The sequence below is a fragment of the Mauremys mutica genome, chromosome 14 (assembly GCF_020497125.1).
Source record: "Mauremys mutica isolate MM-2020 ecotype Southern chromosome 14, ASM2049712v1, whole genome shotgun sequence".
Lineage (NCBI taxonomy): Eukaryota > Metazoa > Chordata > Testudines > Geoemydidae > Mauremys > Mauremys mutica.
The window spans coordinates 29,238,595-29,253,376 of NC_059085.1; the positions used below are offsets into that span (position 1 = coordinate 29,238,595).

At 44.1% G+C, this 14,782-nt stretch overlaps 1 long non-coding RNA gene across 1 annotated transcript in view; it reads right to left on the bottom strand.

The window, feature by feature from the left end:
• LOC123349272 overlaps nucleotides 1-14,380 on the bottom strand; it is a 91,386-nt gene extending 77,006 nt beyond the window's left edge. Inside the window, exon 1 of the long non-coding RNA XR_006573449.1 lies at nucleotides 14,346-14,380. This is a non-coding gene — a long non-coding RNA (uncharacterized LOC123349272). The remainder of the gene's footprint in view (nucleotides 1-14,345) is intronic.
• Nucleotides 14,381-14,782: the final 402 nt, after the last annotated feature.

The window sequence follows — 14,782 nt, forward strand, 5'->3', positions numbered from 1 at the left end:
TCTATACATGAGGTATGTGGGTTGGAATCAGAGTAAGCTTAGCATATTCCAAGTGTTTCCATAACCAGGAACTACAGAAGTTTAAAGCATCTATTTTGAGACGCTGACCTCTCACAGAAAAGGAATAGCTGCACTTTAAATATACATTTTCAGCAATGGTCATCACTAGGGCTCCTTCCCCAGACCCTGACCCCTTGTACCACTCATGCACAACTTAATGGATCCACCTAGTGATCCACATCTATATTTGATGTTCTATTACTCTGCTCCGAAAGCAAGGGAAGGCTTGGGCATTCTGACTGCAATGTCGTAAATCAGAGCATTATTTTTAACATTTTCTTAAACAGAAATATGTCCAGAAATCATTCTCTCCTCCCCTCCCCCACCACTCCCCAAGCCTTTGACAACAGATTCATTAGCATTATTATAGGAAGAGCTATGATGTTTTTACCATTAGAGCTGACAGTGCTCAGCACCATCCTTTGAATGAGTTATCTGCTTTCTGTGTTCTGAAGCGGGACACCAATGCCCAGAGAAGGGGGAACCCATTTTTCCTTCCCCAGCAACACCCCTGACTAGCAGACTTTTAAAAAAACAAAAAAGCAGCAACAGACTGAAACCTTCTGTCACCCCATAGCCAGACACATTGTGGAATTTGTTCCCAGTAGGATCCTTTCCTCCCAAAGAGTTTAGGGTCCTGCCCAAGTGACTGTTCCAGGTGACCTTTATCCTTAATTCACCCGTTTTCCACTTATATGTATAACAAACCCTCAAAAGAATTGCAAAGAATTAAACTGAGAGTGGGCTGGTTTTTTGAGAGTGGAATGGCAAACAAGAAAAACATATTCATGCTCATAAAGGCAGATTAGGCCTAATGTGATGTACAGTCCATTTAACAAAGAGAACAAACCTACATTAGATGTGGGAAATGGGCACAGAGGCCATCAAACACGGTTAGCATAGGTCATAATGAAATTCACCGCTAATGGGGTTTTCATATGCTAGTCACTCCACTGGGAGAGAATTGTTCAATTTCTTCTTTGATGCATTGTTACAGCATTTTAGTCAAGCAAATAACTTTTGGGTGATTTAGTAAACGTGCATAGCCACAATCTGATATGAAAGCATAATTTGATTGTCAAAGATTCCTGTTAGGTAACTTTAATATTGAATGCAGTCCATTTCAGTTATAGCTTCTCAGGGAGAACCAACTTGCAACAGGGAACTTACAAAAACAAAGGGTGTATATACACCATATGGGGCACCTGAAAACCAGGTACAAAGCCAGCATAGGCCCTTGGAGTATTTCATGTAGGACAAAGCTGTCACTTGTCCATAGATACCTGTTCTGAGGAGGAAGGTGCATAAAGCCCACCCCTATGCAGCCTTTCTGGATAGTGACTATGAGGGTAGAGAGGAAAGAAGAATTTGCAGGGCTACTTCTGCCTCCCTTCGTTCTACCCCTGTAAGCCAATGGGTTACATCTGGGTTCTGTTCTGCCATGCACCGGCCAGCAGAACTGAGATGACACAAGGGAAAAGAAAGCTGCAGCTGTAGCTCATCCGGTGCATTAAATGCAACAATAACAACTGTGGGTAAAAAGAGTCAATCAATATGCTCTCAAATAAACATACACAGAAAAATGACAAAAGACAAAAAACAACACATCACCCTTTTCACAAAGGGATCACTCTATAGTTGATCCATCAGCCCTTATCCTCAAAGGAAACCTATACAACACCTTCAAAAAAGACAACCCTGGGAGCTTAAATTCATAACTTTGCTAGATACTAAAAATCATAGACTGAATAGAGACATTGGCTGTATGGCGTTTTATGACTATCTATAACCCACTACCCCTACCCCAGCTCCCCCCCATCTTCTTTCCCCCCTATGACTTGAAAGTTGTTAACTGTCCACTTCACCTTGAATGGTCTCTTGAAATGTGTGCTAACTACTTATGCTAAACAATCTGTTCCATCTTGTATTTAGCTGCAACACTTTGGGTATGTCTACACTGCAATTAAACACCCATGGCTGGCCCGTGTCAGCTGATTCAGGCTTGTGGGGCTCAGGCTACTGGGCTGTTTAATTGAGGTGTAGACGTCCCCCAGCCTGACTGTCTACAACACAATTAAACAGCCCCATAGCCTGAGCTCCACGAGACCAAGTCAGCGGCCATGGGCCAGCCATGGGTGTTTAATTGCAGTATAGACATATCCTCTGAGTACCTTTCACAGACCTGAAGAAGGGCTTCATTTAAGCTCGAAAGCTGGTCTCTCCCACCAACAGTAGCTGGTCCAATCAAAGATATTACCTCACCCACTGTGTCTCTCTAATATCTTGGGACCAACACAGCTACAACAACACTGCAAAAACTAACTGTATACAATGTCTTTACAGCAATGATGCAGAAGAAAGGAGTTCGGGACACTGAAGATTCCAACTTGGACCATACGGCAGTAAGAAGGAACTGGAGAGGCATCAGCCCTTGCTTCGGAGAACGAGGAGAGCTAGAGCACACGTGCAGGCCAATGGACACAGTTTGTAAAAAGAATCCCAAACTCAGGGTCATGGTGTACATGCGTACCCCTGTGTTGAATACATATGGGGACCATCACTTGAAGAAGAATGTAATACACTGTCTGTGTGTTTATACACATATGTAGTTCCATAATTGTTTGTAATTTTTTTTCTTTAAAAGTTTTCAATGAGTCATGAATAGTTTTTGAATTTTCCCTCAAAGTCACGTCAATGACAGGGCAGAATTACATTCACAGATCTTAGTTAAACATTGTCATGTCAGCTAACAGGCATTATCATTTTCTCTGGTGCCAGTGAAAAGGTACTACCATTCCCAGTGAGATCAGTTAAAGGGTATTGGCATTCTGGTTGCACCATGTTTTATTAGAGAATGAAACTGGTACTATCTGTAGTGAATTAGGATATTGCATCTGAGCCATGGTGAAGGAGAAAGCAGTAGAGGTTTTGTGATCATCCCCTTGTTTTGGGGAGTTTATAGTTTTAGATAAATCACATTTCTGTTTGAATCTTGGTACACACTCATTTTGCAAGAGAATTTTTGTGTAGCTTGTTGAAAAACATCGGAGTTTGGGTTTGGGGTTTTTGTTGCTGTCATTAGAAACAAATGCCAAAAATAGTTTGTCGTAAGCACAGACTCTGTTTAAGTCATCTCTGTTTTAAAAGAGACTAGCACTAAGATATCCATCAACAAGATTGGGGATTTTGACGGGGGGGGGGGAACAAACAGACATATTTTACTAAGATAAGAGATGAATGAATGGGGGTGAGGCTAAATCTCAGCTCGCGCCACTTCCTGTAGCTTCCATGGGCGGAGAACAGCGAACCACGGCCACTGGGAGCTGCGACTGGCCGAGCCTGTGGATGTGGCAGGTAAACAAACCAGCCCACCAGGGGCTTTCCCTGCACAAGCGACGTCCCTAGTTTGGGAGCCACTGCTCTATGGTATCCAAGAGAGACAAATGCTTAAAAGTCTTGGGATAGCTCTTCGGTCATGACTGCAACAGGTGGGCCCATATTGCTACCTCTCTGAACATGCAAAACCCAGCACTGCACACAACACAGCATTTGCACAGGTAGATTGAGTAACCAGGCATATGAATAGTAGCTAAAGGACAGTTAGAGTTTGTGTTTGTTTATGAGTCCACTTGTTGTGCCCTTAGCTAAAAACCTATCCCTTGCTTGTAAAGCATGAGTTCATTTTCTGCCACTTCCCTGTTCTTATTACAGTTGTTGCCTTGAAACTGGATTCATGTTGTGCCTTTTTCTGTTCCCATTACAATATTTGTCACAAACGTTAGGTTTTAAATCCTTGGTACACTTGGTCAGAGGAGGCCTTAGTACAGCCTATTACGCTGCCCTTTTCAATGTCCTGTATGATCTGATTATCTGGCCATTCCTGCTGTTCTCTCTCTGATAAAGAGGAGGAATGTCAGCCTCAAGAACATGATGTAACAATGAAAAGCAAAATAGCTAATAACTGTCCTTTGCAGATCATCAGGGCCCATTTAATGCCTGCATTCTCTCCAAGAAGACAGTCTGGAACTGAGAAAATACTGTCTAGGTCAGATGATACATTTCTCAACTGACCTTTCAAGTTTTGGTTTATGAGGTCTGGAAACAAACAAGGTCCCGTAGGTTCACTAAGGCTTGGAACCTGAGGTTCTGGTAATAAAATAACTACTTCAACTTAATACCAAGAGGTTGGATTAGGTGTGTCAGCAAAGCTTTCTACAGACTAACTGCCCAGAAACATAATGTATTAGTCCTCTGAGCTATCAGATTGCTGATTTTACAAACTTTGTTATAAATATATTTTTAAATTCATTAGACTAAAAAAAAAAACCTCAACAGCATGTTTGGTTTACAAAGGAAGGAGAGAGAGACCAACACAGACCAGAAGTGGAGAAGTCATGATTGCAGCAGCAGGAGAGAGATGGAAATGTTAGCAAAAAAAGAAAAGTGTTCATTATCATGTTCGTTATCAATAGGGCTGTGGTTCCAATGGGTCCCAATGGCAACGGAGCTCTTTTAGCCAAGAACTATCCCTTCTTGTGTGGCTGGAATGTGCCAAACACATCTTGGAAACTCCATAAACGACAATAATAATAATGACAACTACTCAAGCTTTGCTCTTGCAGTATATGTCATCACCTGCACACTACACTAGAATGACAATTGGGTGTAAATAATTCTACATTACTTATTCTGTTTTTAATGGCAACAAATTTCTCATAATGTGCAATGCTAAAGTTAGGAACTGGCACATTCCATATTTCCCAGCTGGCCTTTAACTCAAACAAATGTCACATTTTATACAACTCCTGAAATATTTCTATCTTTGAACATTATTAACGTCTGTAAAGGATCTGGGATCTTCACAGAAAACTATACCAGCAGAGTGTTTATATATCTATATATATCTCGTTCTTAAAATGAAGAGTGTACTTTATTTTGCTTGGTTTGTGTTCTAGGTGCTCTACATTTTAAGTATGTTCATTTTAATACGCCTGATGTGACATGATTTGACTTTTGTCTGTCTTCAGAAACAATAATTGGTGTTAATGTAATAATATAAAGATGGAAAAATAAATAGAAAACCTACAATAGCAATACAAGTTTTTATTTCTCAGATTTATTGAATTTAAAATAAAGATTGGTTTTATAAAATCATGGAATTCATATCCTAAACAAAATAGGCATACACATTATATTAATAACAGCTATCAAAATCAAACAACACTGCAGTACCACAAAATGCCAATTTTCAATAAAGGTCCCAGCAATGCCCAATCAGTATTTATGAAAGTCTCTGTAGCAATTTCAATGTTAAGGGGCCCTCAGACCCCTTAAACTGATTTCTGCCCATGGTTATACCATGTAGCCATATTGACTTCAGTCATTGGAGCTTTCTAGGGGTAACAGAGAAAAATCTGATCCCTATTTTCAGTGTTTTTATAGCCCAAAGAATATTAACATGATATGGAATTTCCCCTTGAGAAACCTAGATGGTAAGATCAGGACTGGTCTACACACCAAAGTTAGGTTGATGTAAGCTGCCATGTGTGCAGTCTACACTTAAATTTGTCTCCCACCAATTTGTCTGCCCCGTTACAGCGATGCAGTGACATCACCTTCCCAAGTGGCGCTAAGCCAAGGTCAATGTTCCAAGATCAACACTGTGCAAATGTAGACACTGCATTATTTATGTTGACATAATAGTCCCCCAGCAGCTGTCCCACAATGCCCAACACTGACCACTCTGGTCACAGTTGTGAACTTCACTGCCCAGGGGCCATGGACATCAGAAACCCCATACTGAGCATAGGCAGAAGGGAGAGGAGAATCTCCCCTGCCTACAGGCAATCAGGCTGAACGTAGCCCGTGCAGCCATCAGAACTACCAGTCATGGAGACATGCACCCACAGCTGTGACCAATAAAGAAGAAAAGCCCAGTTATAAAGGAGGGAGAACAGAGATGGAAAGGAAACAGAGGCAGAAAGGCGTGACAGAGAAACTAAAGGACACTGAAAAACCTGGCATTTAAGGACTGATAAATTCAACATAAGAAGTTCTAGTCTTGTCTAATGGTAGACGAATTGAAGGGCACCAGTTAGGAGAAGAACCCTAGCAGTTGACAGTCCCCCTCCTCTTTAAAGCCCTTGATTTTGTTAAATGCCTTTTCCTGATTGCCCAGCTTGGTGAGGACATCTAGCAGCCCTACACTGTTGTGCACAGTTGCCCAGCTGACCATGCCGGCTACATACTCCAAACGTGCTCTGGCTTGGAGTAGACAGAAGATATTGGATTTCCTGGGCCTGAGGATGTGGGGAGGGGAGAAGAGGATGTGCAGGCACAGCTATGGACCAGCCATAGACACATGGACATCTACAAGCAGATTGCACGGGGGATGAAGAAGAAGGGGTACAACAGAGACAGCAGCAGTGCTGTATGCAAGCAAAAGAACTGTGTCAGGCACAACAGAAGCCCAGGGAGGCAAACAGTCAACCTAGAGCTGAACTGCAGACCTGCATAACATATTTGGTGGAGACCCCACTACTAACTCAGAGATCACTTTGGCTACCTCCAAGGAGCCCAAATCACAGGCCTCTGGCATGAAGAGTGAGGATGAGGAGGAAGTGGAGGAGGACAGGGGATATGCGACCAGGTGATCCCGCTGTGTCATTAGCCACAACCTGTTTGAAATTCCACCACAGTCCAGTCAGTCCCAGCAGTCGAGCATGGGCGAGCCCGATGCAAGGGAAGGAACCTCGGGAAAGTGTGTAATTGTATTTTCCATTAGAATGATGTACCGTTGGCACCCCCAATTTAACAGGACACAGATATCGACTTTTCATCAATTTACTCATACTAGAAGAGATAGCAGTACAACAAAGACAGGTAGCATTATTATCTGCTTTCATTCCCCTGTAGAGTTAGGCAGGGGCTGGGGGGGGGCATGTGGAGCGGTTTGTTCATGAACACAGGGATGTCCCTTGAATTCTCCTGAGAGATCACAATGAAATTTTCATGGACATACTCTGCAATTCTCTGCCGAAGGTTTTGAGGGATGGCAGTCTTATTTCTTCCTCTGCAGTAGGACACTTCCCCAAACCAATCAGCGATAACTTTGGCAGCACCATTGCAGTACACCGACTAGCAGCATAGGGGCCTAGGCAGCTTTGGGACGCCAGCAGCAGCTGTGCACTCTGTGCCTATGTTACTTATAATGTCATGCAGCCAAGCAATTCCTCCTCCTTTCCCTTACCCCTGGCAGGCCATGCTCACCATGGCTGGAGCTGTGACTAGTACTGTGCACAAGCACTCCAAAGCAGAAGCATCACTAAGTCTTTTTTGTTTAAAATTTATGGGGAACACGGCAAGGGAGTTTTGAATCTTAATTTCCACTTTCCTTTGTGAGCATACCTCTCTGTATGTTTTATCTGCAGCTGCTGCCACTGCAGCCTCGAGGGGTTCCCTCTCCAGACTCACAGAATAGCTGTGCCAGATAAGGAGGAGAAAGAAGAGGACTTGGAATGACGTGTTTAATAAGATCCTGCAACCCAGTGCTGCATCAGACTGCAAGCAAAGGGCCGGGAGGGTGAACACTGCAGACAGCCTGGAGAAGGAAAAAACAAACAGGAGAAAGGCCTTGGAGCCCAGCAGGAAAAGAAAAGGGAGATGCACCAGGACATAATGGGGCTTCTCCAGCAGCAAACACAGATGCAGCAGACTTTTGTTCAACAATCATGGGTTCACCTCCCCTTGCAGTCCATTAAGAACTCCATTACATCACCCCCCTACTCCTCCCCTCAACATTCCACATGATATCAGGGGCCTCATCTCCACCCCTACAACTCCAATGCCAATTATGACAATAGTGCAGAGCTATGCAGGTTCCATTCTTCTGTCTGAGATGGCAGACAGCAAGAAGGGCCATCAGGGTTTGTGGTGGGGACAGTTGCACGCTGGGAAATTGACCCCTTGCTCCCAGTCACCCTTCATGACTGATTTCTGTCCTATCAGGTATTGCCAAGACTTCCCAAAAGACAGCGCACTGAATGGTGGTGGGTTGCACACTGGAATACCTACCCATGGTGCACCACCCTGCGCATTGACACAAGCACTCCTGGTGAGTATGTGCAACACTGACACAAGGAGCCAAGCATGCATGCACACAAGCAATATACTAACTTTGGCATCTTTACCCCAACATAATTTGTGTCAACCAAAGTCTGTAGTGTAGATATGGCCTCATTAAAGAAAGTTGGAGGACAGCAGGAAAGAAGCAATGGGAAATAAGCGACAAGCATGATGTAATCCAAACTGAGTTGTCACCAGATTTCCCAGATGCTGACATATAGAGGTAAGAGTAAGAGGTCAGAGACTATACAAATATGCTGTGGGAACTGGACTTCATAAAGGTTTTGGGAGTTCTGCACTGGTCACAACATGGGAGACAATACATTCTGAAAATGCACAAACAACTTTATTTCAGCTACACTGCAATTCTTCTTTTGCAATACTTCAGTGTAAGAAAATAGATCATGGCATATTTACAGGGAGGGGAGGAACAAATTATATGAAAACCATAGCAGGATTCAGCAATACACTCTTATAGTGAGTGCTTGAATGTTGTGGTTGAAATATCAGCCTGCTGTAGGAATAGACATGTGGTACGAATAAGCAGAAGAATAGGAAATATTTGGGAAGCCAAAAAGTGATCCAGCTTGAAGAGTCCCTGCCACCATCCACTCCCAGCATAGGTTCCACTGGTTACTGGCTTGACCCCTCAATGTAACTTTCCTGAGTGAAATTATCATCTCTGACCAGATGCAGATTGTGGAGACTGGGTATCAGAAGGCAAATGATTTACTGCTGTCTCCGTGAAAAACCCAAATTTTAACATTTGATTTCCACCCACTGACTGTAGATCTCTTCCTCTGAATCTTTCAGAGGACGATATTTCTAATAGCAGTAACAGCATGGCGGATTCCTTGGTCGCGAGGATGGGGTGAGGCTTTTCAGATTATTTACCTTCCAATACCTGCCACATCCAGCATTGCCATGGCACCAATTCCTCCCTCCCCACACAGTCATCTCTGAGCAGTTGCCAGCATAGTAGCTTAGTAAACAAGCTCAAGTCCAGGCATGGATTCTCAACATGGTACAGTAGTATGAAGCACTACTGCTGCCAAAGAGCACCCAAAATCAAAACAGACCTCTTTTGACTGAGTCACAGGACTAATAAACACGAAATGTCACGTTCGCATAATAAAAGAGTGTCCTGCCATGAGTCAGTTTCCCTAATCATATGAGATGCCATCAAAGAACGTTCACAATATGGTGCAATTAGTCAGTTCCCCCAACAGTATGTTAGGCTCCTGGAATCCTCAAACAATGCAGTAAACTATGCAACAGCACAGAACAGACCATGGTCTCTAATATAAGAAGAGACACTGGTGTGTATTCACAATGGGGCTTGATATGAACGAGTTTCCAACAAGATTTGATCCAAGTTTCCACTGGGTGGGAGGTAACATGAGTCAGTTCCAACTGTGGGACAAGATACAATTGGAGCCTAATTCCAATACACCATGAAACAAACATCCAGAATTAAGTTTAGTGGCATTCAGATCAGATTGTTATGCCATGTGATAAGAGTCAAATTCATTATTAAAACTTTCTAACATTTAGTCCATTCCCCAATATGTGAGCCAATATGTAACTACACAGGTGATATTAAGCACCCAAAACATTTAAACAACAGCTGTTCTATATGTTTTCAAAGAAAGTGTTTGCATTACAAAAAACCCAAGCAATTTAAATGTTCGGGCTGGCACACCAGTCATTAGTTCACTCTGATGTGGGGTGGGGAGGGGAATAAGACTACAGAATTTTTGTTATAGTGCAGTTGTGGATGTGAAATTTAGCATACAGAAGGAATGTAGTCGTGAGAGCAGGGAAAACAGAACTAAGGATTCCTATGTTCTTGTCCTGTGTTTTGCCACCAGCTTGCTGTGTGAAAGGCAAGTCAAGCAACCTTCTGTAAAACAGACATAATACAGTACTTATCTACCTCGCAGGTTTGATAAGCATTAATTAATGTTTATAAAGGGCTGAGATCCCCAGATGAAGACAGGCAAAACAAAAACTGGGACAAATATTCTTCAAGTTGGAAGAATATTTTTTCTCCCATGTATAACTCAAGCTATGTCTACACTGCTAAGCTTTTTCGCTAAAAGTTATACCACTTTTATTAAAGCACTTTAATTAAATCACTGTTGCATGTCCACACTGTGCTCCTTGTGTTCCTGGAACGCATCCATACTAGCAGCTTTTGCGACGACAAAGAGAGCAGTGCATTGTGGTAGCTATCCCACTGTGAAACTGGAGCAGGGTGCTTTGGAAAGGGTTTGCAAAGCCTCATGGAACAGGCCCAGCATCATGATGCAGGTTTCTCAATCCCATTGTTCCATGGGCATACTAGATTGCCAGCCGTTTTTCAACTGAAGTGTGTGGTGGGAGAGTGTGTGACAGGGAGCATGTGTATGAGGTGGGGTGGAGACACAGACAGTGTGCCTGCCTCTGTGTTCGTAGTGTGGGAGACAGCAGGAGCATTCCATGAGAATGATTTGCTCATGGGCGGTGGGTAGCATGGGCAGGGGAAGGCTGCGCCTCCCCCAAACAGCCTGGTGCGGCCTTGCCCATGCTTCATGCCCAGGCCAGCCCTCCTGCCTGCTATTCCCATCCCTTTCTCCTTTTCTGTGGCCAAGAGGCTGGGGCAGGCAAACTGGGGGGGCTGGTGGCATGCACACAAGATTGGGGGGCTGGAGCCATGACACCGCTCTGCCCATCTGCCCAATGCTGGGACCGCACTGCCCACCCAGCACTGGGGCACTCTGGCTGCGCCGCCCATCCGGCATTCTGGGGCTGGGGGTGCTCCAGCCACACCATCTACCCACTCAGCGCTGGGGCTAGGGGCGCTCCAGCTATGCCACCCGCCTACCCAGTGCTGGGGGTTCTCCGGCCGTGCCGCCCGCCTGGCATTCCGGGGCTGGGAGCACTCTGGCCATGCCATCTGCCCAGCACGCTGGTGCTGAGGGCGCTCCAGCCGCGCCACCCGCCCGGTGAGCTGGGGCTGAGGGTAAGAAGAGGGGGGTGGTAGTGGGTGGGGGGTGCTCTGGGCTCCAGCGGGAGGGGGAGGGGGAGAAGGGGAAGGACAGGACCTTGGGCAGGGACTAGTCTCCCCGAAGGGTGCATTCTCCTGCCACCCATAGATTTGCTCTTTCTTTCCCAGAGCAGAGCAGCACAGCACGCAGAACTTTGAAAGGGGCGGGGCGTGTGCCTGCAGGGCTGCTGAGTTCATAACAATGAGCAGAGAGCAGGCATTGTGGGACACCTCTGGAGAATTACAGCGATAAAAGCAAGGAAGGTGTTTACACCGGCACTTTGGTGATAAAACCTTTGCGCAAAAAAGCCTTATCACTCTCGTCGAGGTGGTTTTATTACAGCACTGCAACTGAGGAGTTTCATCGCAAAAAGTGACTTTGCAGTGTGTACACCTCTGCTGTTTTTGGTGAAAAATTTGGCCGTGTAGATCAGGCTCCAAAATTGAAAAGATTTAGTTTAAACTATTTTTAAAGAGTTGCATCGCTCTCTTTCTCTCTCTCTCTCCCCATCACACACACGCACTCACACACTGTTCTTACCTGAGATCAAGTATGGAAATTTTTAGGCCTAAAGGATTTTTGAGAAAGTTATGAACAACTGAATGATGGGGGAAACTTAGAATAGACAGTGATTCTCAACCTTAACTTCAGTACAGCATTTTGAAGGTAGCCACAAACGCTACCCCATATATTGCATATCTCCTTGGGCTGCAAACCCTGAAGACGGAGTTGAAACATGTCAAGGTGATCATTTTCTGAGGCTCTTTTCATTTGCTTCTGTGTCTCAACTACTGAATGCCTCATGTGAAAACAATTTTTTTAAATGCACGTCATTTTACATTTATTCAGTTTTCACGCTCAGTTGAGCGCCACCAGATGGTTTTCACTTTTAAATCATATATTTCAGTCTACTAGCATGTATGCGTGAGTATGAATGTAAACCTAATTACACATGCCATATTATCTATTTGATTTTTTCCTCTTCAGTTTTTAAAAATATACCACCATAATTGTCTCTGGGCACAAATTATAAAAATATTATAGAATTAATCACTGTTAGTTAAAAATAACCACAATGCCAGAATGTATCCAATTAACATAAATAACTGCTCCAATTTCCTTTTGGAAAAGCCAGATGGGCTTTTACATGCAGGTGGGCTTGAGAGTCTGAGTTACAACATCCACATTGCTATTTTTAGCGTGCTGTCTCAAGCCTTGCTAGCGAAAGTCTGTCTACCTGCCCTGGGAGGCTGGTGTCGACGTGCCCCTATCGTTTTTCAAGACCAGCTGCATTACAGTAATCCAATCTGTAAGTCACGAAGGAACGGATGGCTGTGACAGGGTCCATGTCAGAAAGAACTGTTGCACATCAAGCAGATGAGAAAAGGTATTTCCGGAGAGCTAAGGACTCCAGCAGCACCTCAGTGACAAAGACTGAGAAAACTCCCTCCATCATGAGGGCGGAGAGAGTCCTCACCACACTCTTAGATGCTTTCCTCAGCCAGCCAGCATCATGTAACCCATTCTCTTGGCCAGGCACTGGAGAAGCAGACACTATGCCACCTGGATTCATCAACAACAAAATGAAGAGGTGTCTGCTTCTCCAGTGCCTGGCCAAGAGTGGCTTACGTGACAGCAAGCTTGCTGAGGCTCCATCCTGGCAAGACTGGCATGATGCACAAACCTCCACTTGTAAGGAAAAATTCACCCTGGGTTTGACTACCGCAGCTGCAGTGGAATTACGCCCTCATGATTGGCTCATTTTAAATATTGTGGATGCATAGGGCTGCAGAATGTAATTGGTTAACACATTGTGGTAGGTGGGCTAATTTGGAAAACATTATTCATCTAATGGACCATGACCTCTTTCACTTTCAAATAAGTCTCTGAGTTATTATACAGATGGGGCACAACATTGCTTTTGAAACCTTGATTTATTTTCCTAGAAAAATCTTCCCATAAATTAAAAATGGCCACTTTTGTTTTAACTGACTTCCAGATTTAGGTCTTCTGTGCCAAGTTCAAGCACAGAGCAAGTTTTACAGGCATGTTATAAACCACTGAAAGTAGACATCAATAATAGAAATAATGAGACAATCTTTAAAAAGTGTGAACAATTATATTGTCATATAAAATCTATTCCCAGTATGACCAGTGATGAATCAGAGGCCCATTAGTGCATAAAGGTTTTGAAGATGAGTCACAACATACATTGCTATACAATATAATATTGTTACGAACTCCCCAAAAGCCTCATTCTTTGTTTTCTCTGAGCTGACAGTTTCAATATCACACATGGGTGAGCCCCAAACAATTAGGAGGTTTGGTTCTTACCATTTATCTCAAACTTATCCAAGTTATTTTGTTTTGGTTTTGAAACCCACTTGAAAACCTTACGAGATCAGGTTCCCCCCCCGCCCCCGCCCCAGCACTACTTGGTATTAGTCAGGTCCAAGACTACAAGAGTCTTTCCCTTTGTATATCTGCTTCAACCAGTAAGTATGCAAGCACAAAATAATGATTTTAAAAGTCCAGACATTTTGAAAAAATCAAAGTTCAGGTTCAGTTCAGTGAAAAATTTAAGCAGTTTCTTATTTTATTTGAAATGAGTCACTCACCCATGGTACCCAATTAAATCTGAGGGGAGCCAGGTTACAACATGCTATATTGGGCCACTGATGTAAATATCTAATCTGCTATCATGCAGGCAGGGCTGGCTCCAGGCACCAGCTGACCAAGCATGTGCTTGGGGCGTCACCTTGTAAGGGGCGGCCAATCTTCGGGTGGCGGGGCGGCGCTCAAGGGGTTTTTTTTCGTTTGTTTCGGCCGGGTGGCGCTCGGGGGTTGTTTGTTTTGGCAGGGCAGTGCGGTGCTCGGGGGGAGGGGAGGGGTGTTGTTTTGGCAGGGCGGGGTGGCGCTCAGGGGAGTTGTTTTGGCGGGGCAGGGCGGTGCTCGGGGGGGGTGTTTCGGCGGGGAGGTGCCTTTTTTTTTTTTTGCTTGGGGCGGCAAAAAAGTTAGAGCCGGCCCTGCATGCAGGTCAGCATCCAGTACAAATACTACATAAGCAATTGAAAACATGGTCTTACAATGGAAAGTGTTAGGCAATATTCTTAAAATGTGGAGAGCTATTACCTTTTGCAGTTGCAGCATCTGTTCTTTGAACCTTAAAGTGATCAGTGTTGGCAACAGTTTTCTAACTGGACAGAGTTCCTTTAAATAGTGCCCTCAGAGGATCAATTTCCTGACAGCTAGAAAAAAAATTAGCAGAAGTTTAAAATGAGAAAATATTGAATTGTGTCCACACAGGATACATATGTGAATATTTGCATTTCAGATTATGCTGTAAAAATCATATTCCATTGTTCTGATGCGAAAGACACAGGCCATTAGTTTGTGATCAGGATGATGAAACAGGATTTCCACAGAAACCCTTCAGGCAGGAGGAAGAGAGCAGCCCACTTCCCAGACCAGAGCTCTGGCCCCTAGACACAGCTTGGTGGAGCAGAAGAAAGCAAGTCAGGGATCCTGGCTTCCATTCCTCGTGCTGCCACTACCTTTCTGTTTCCCTT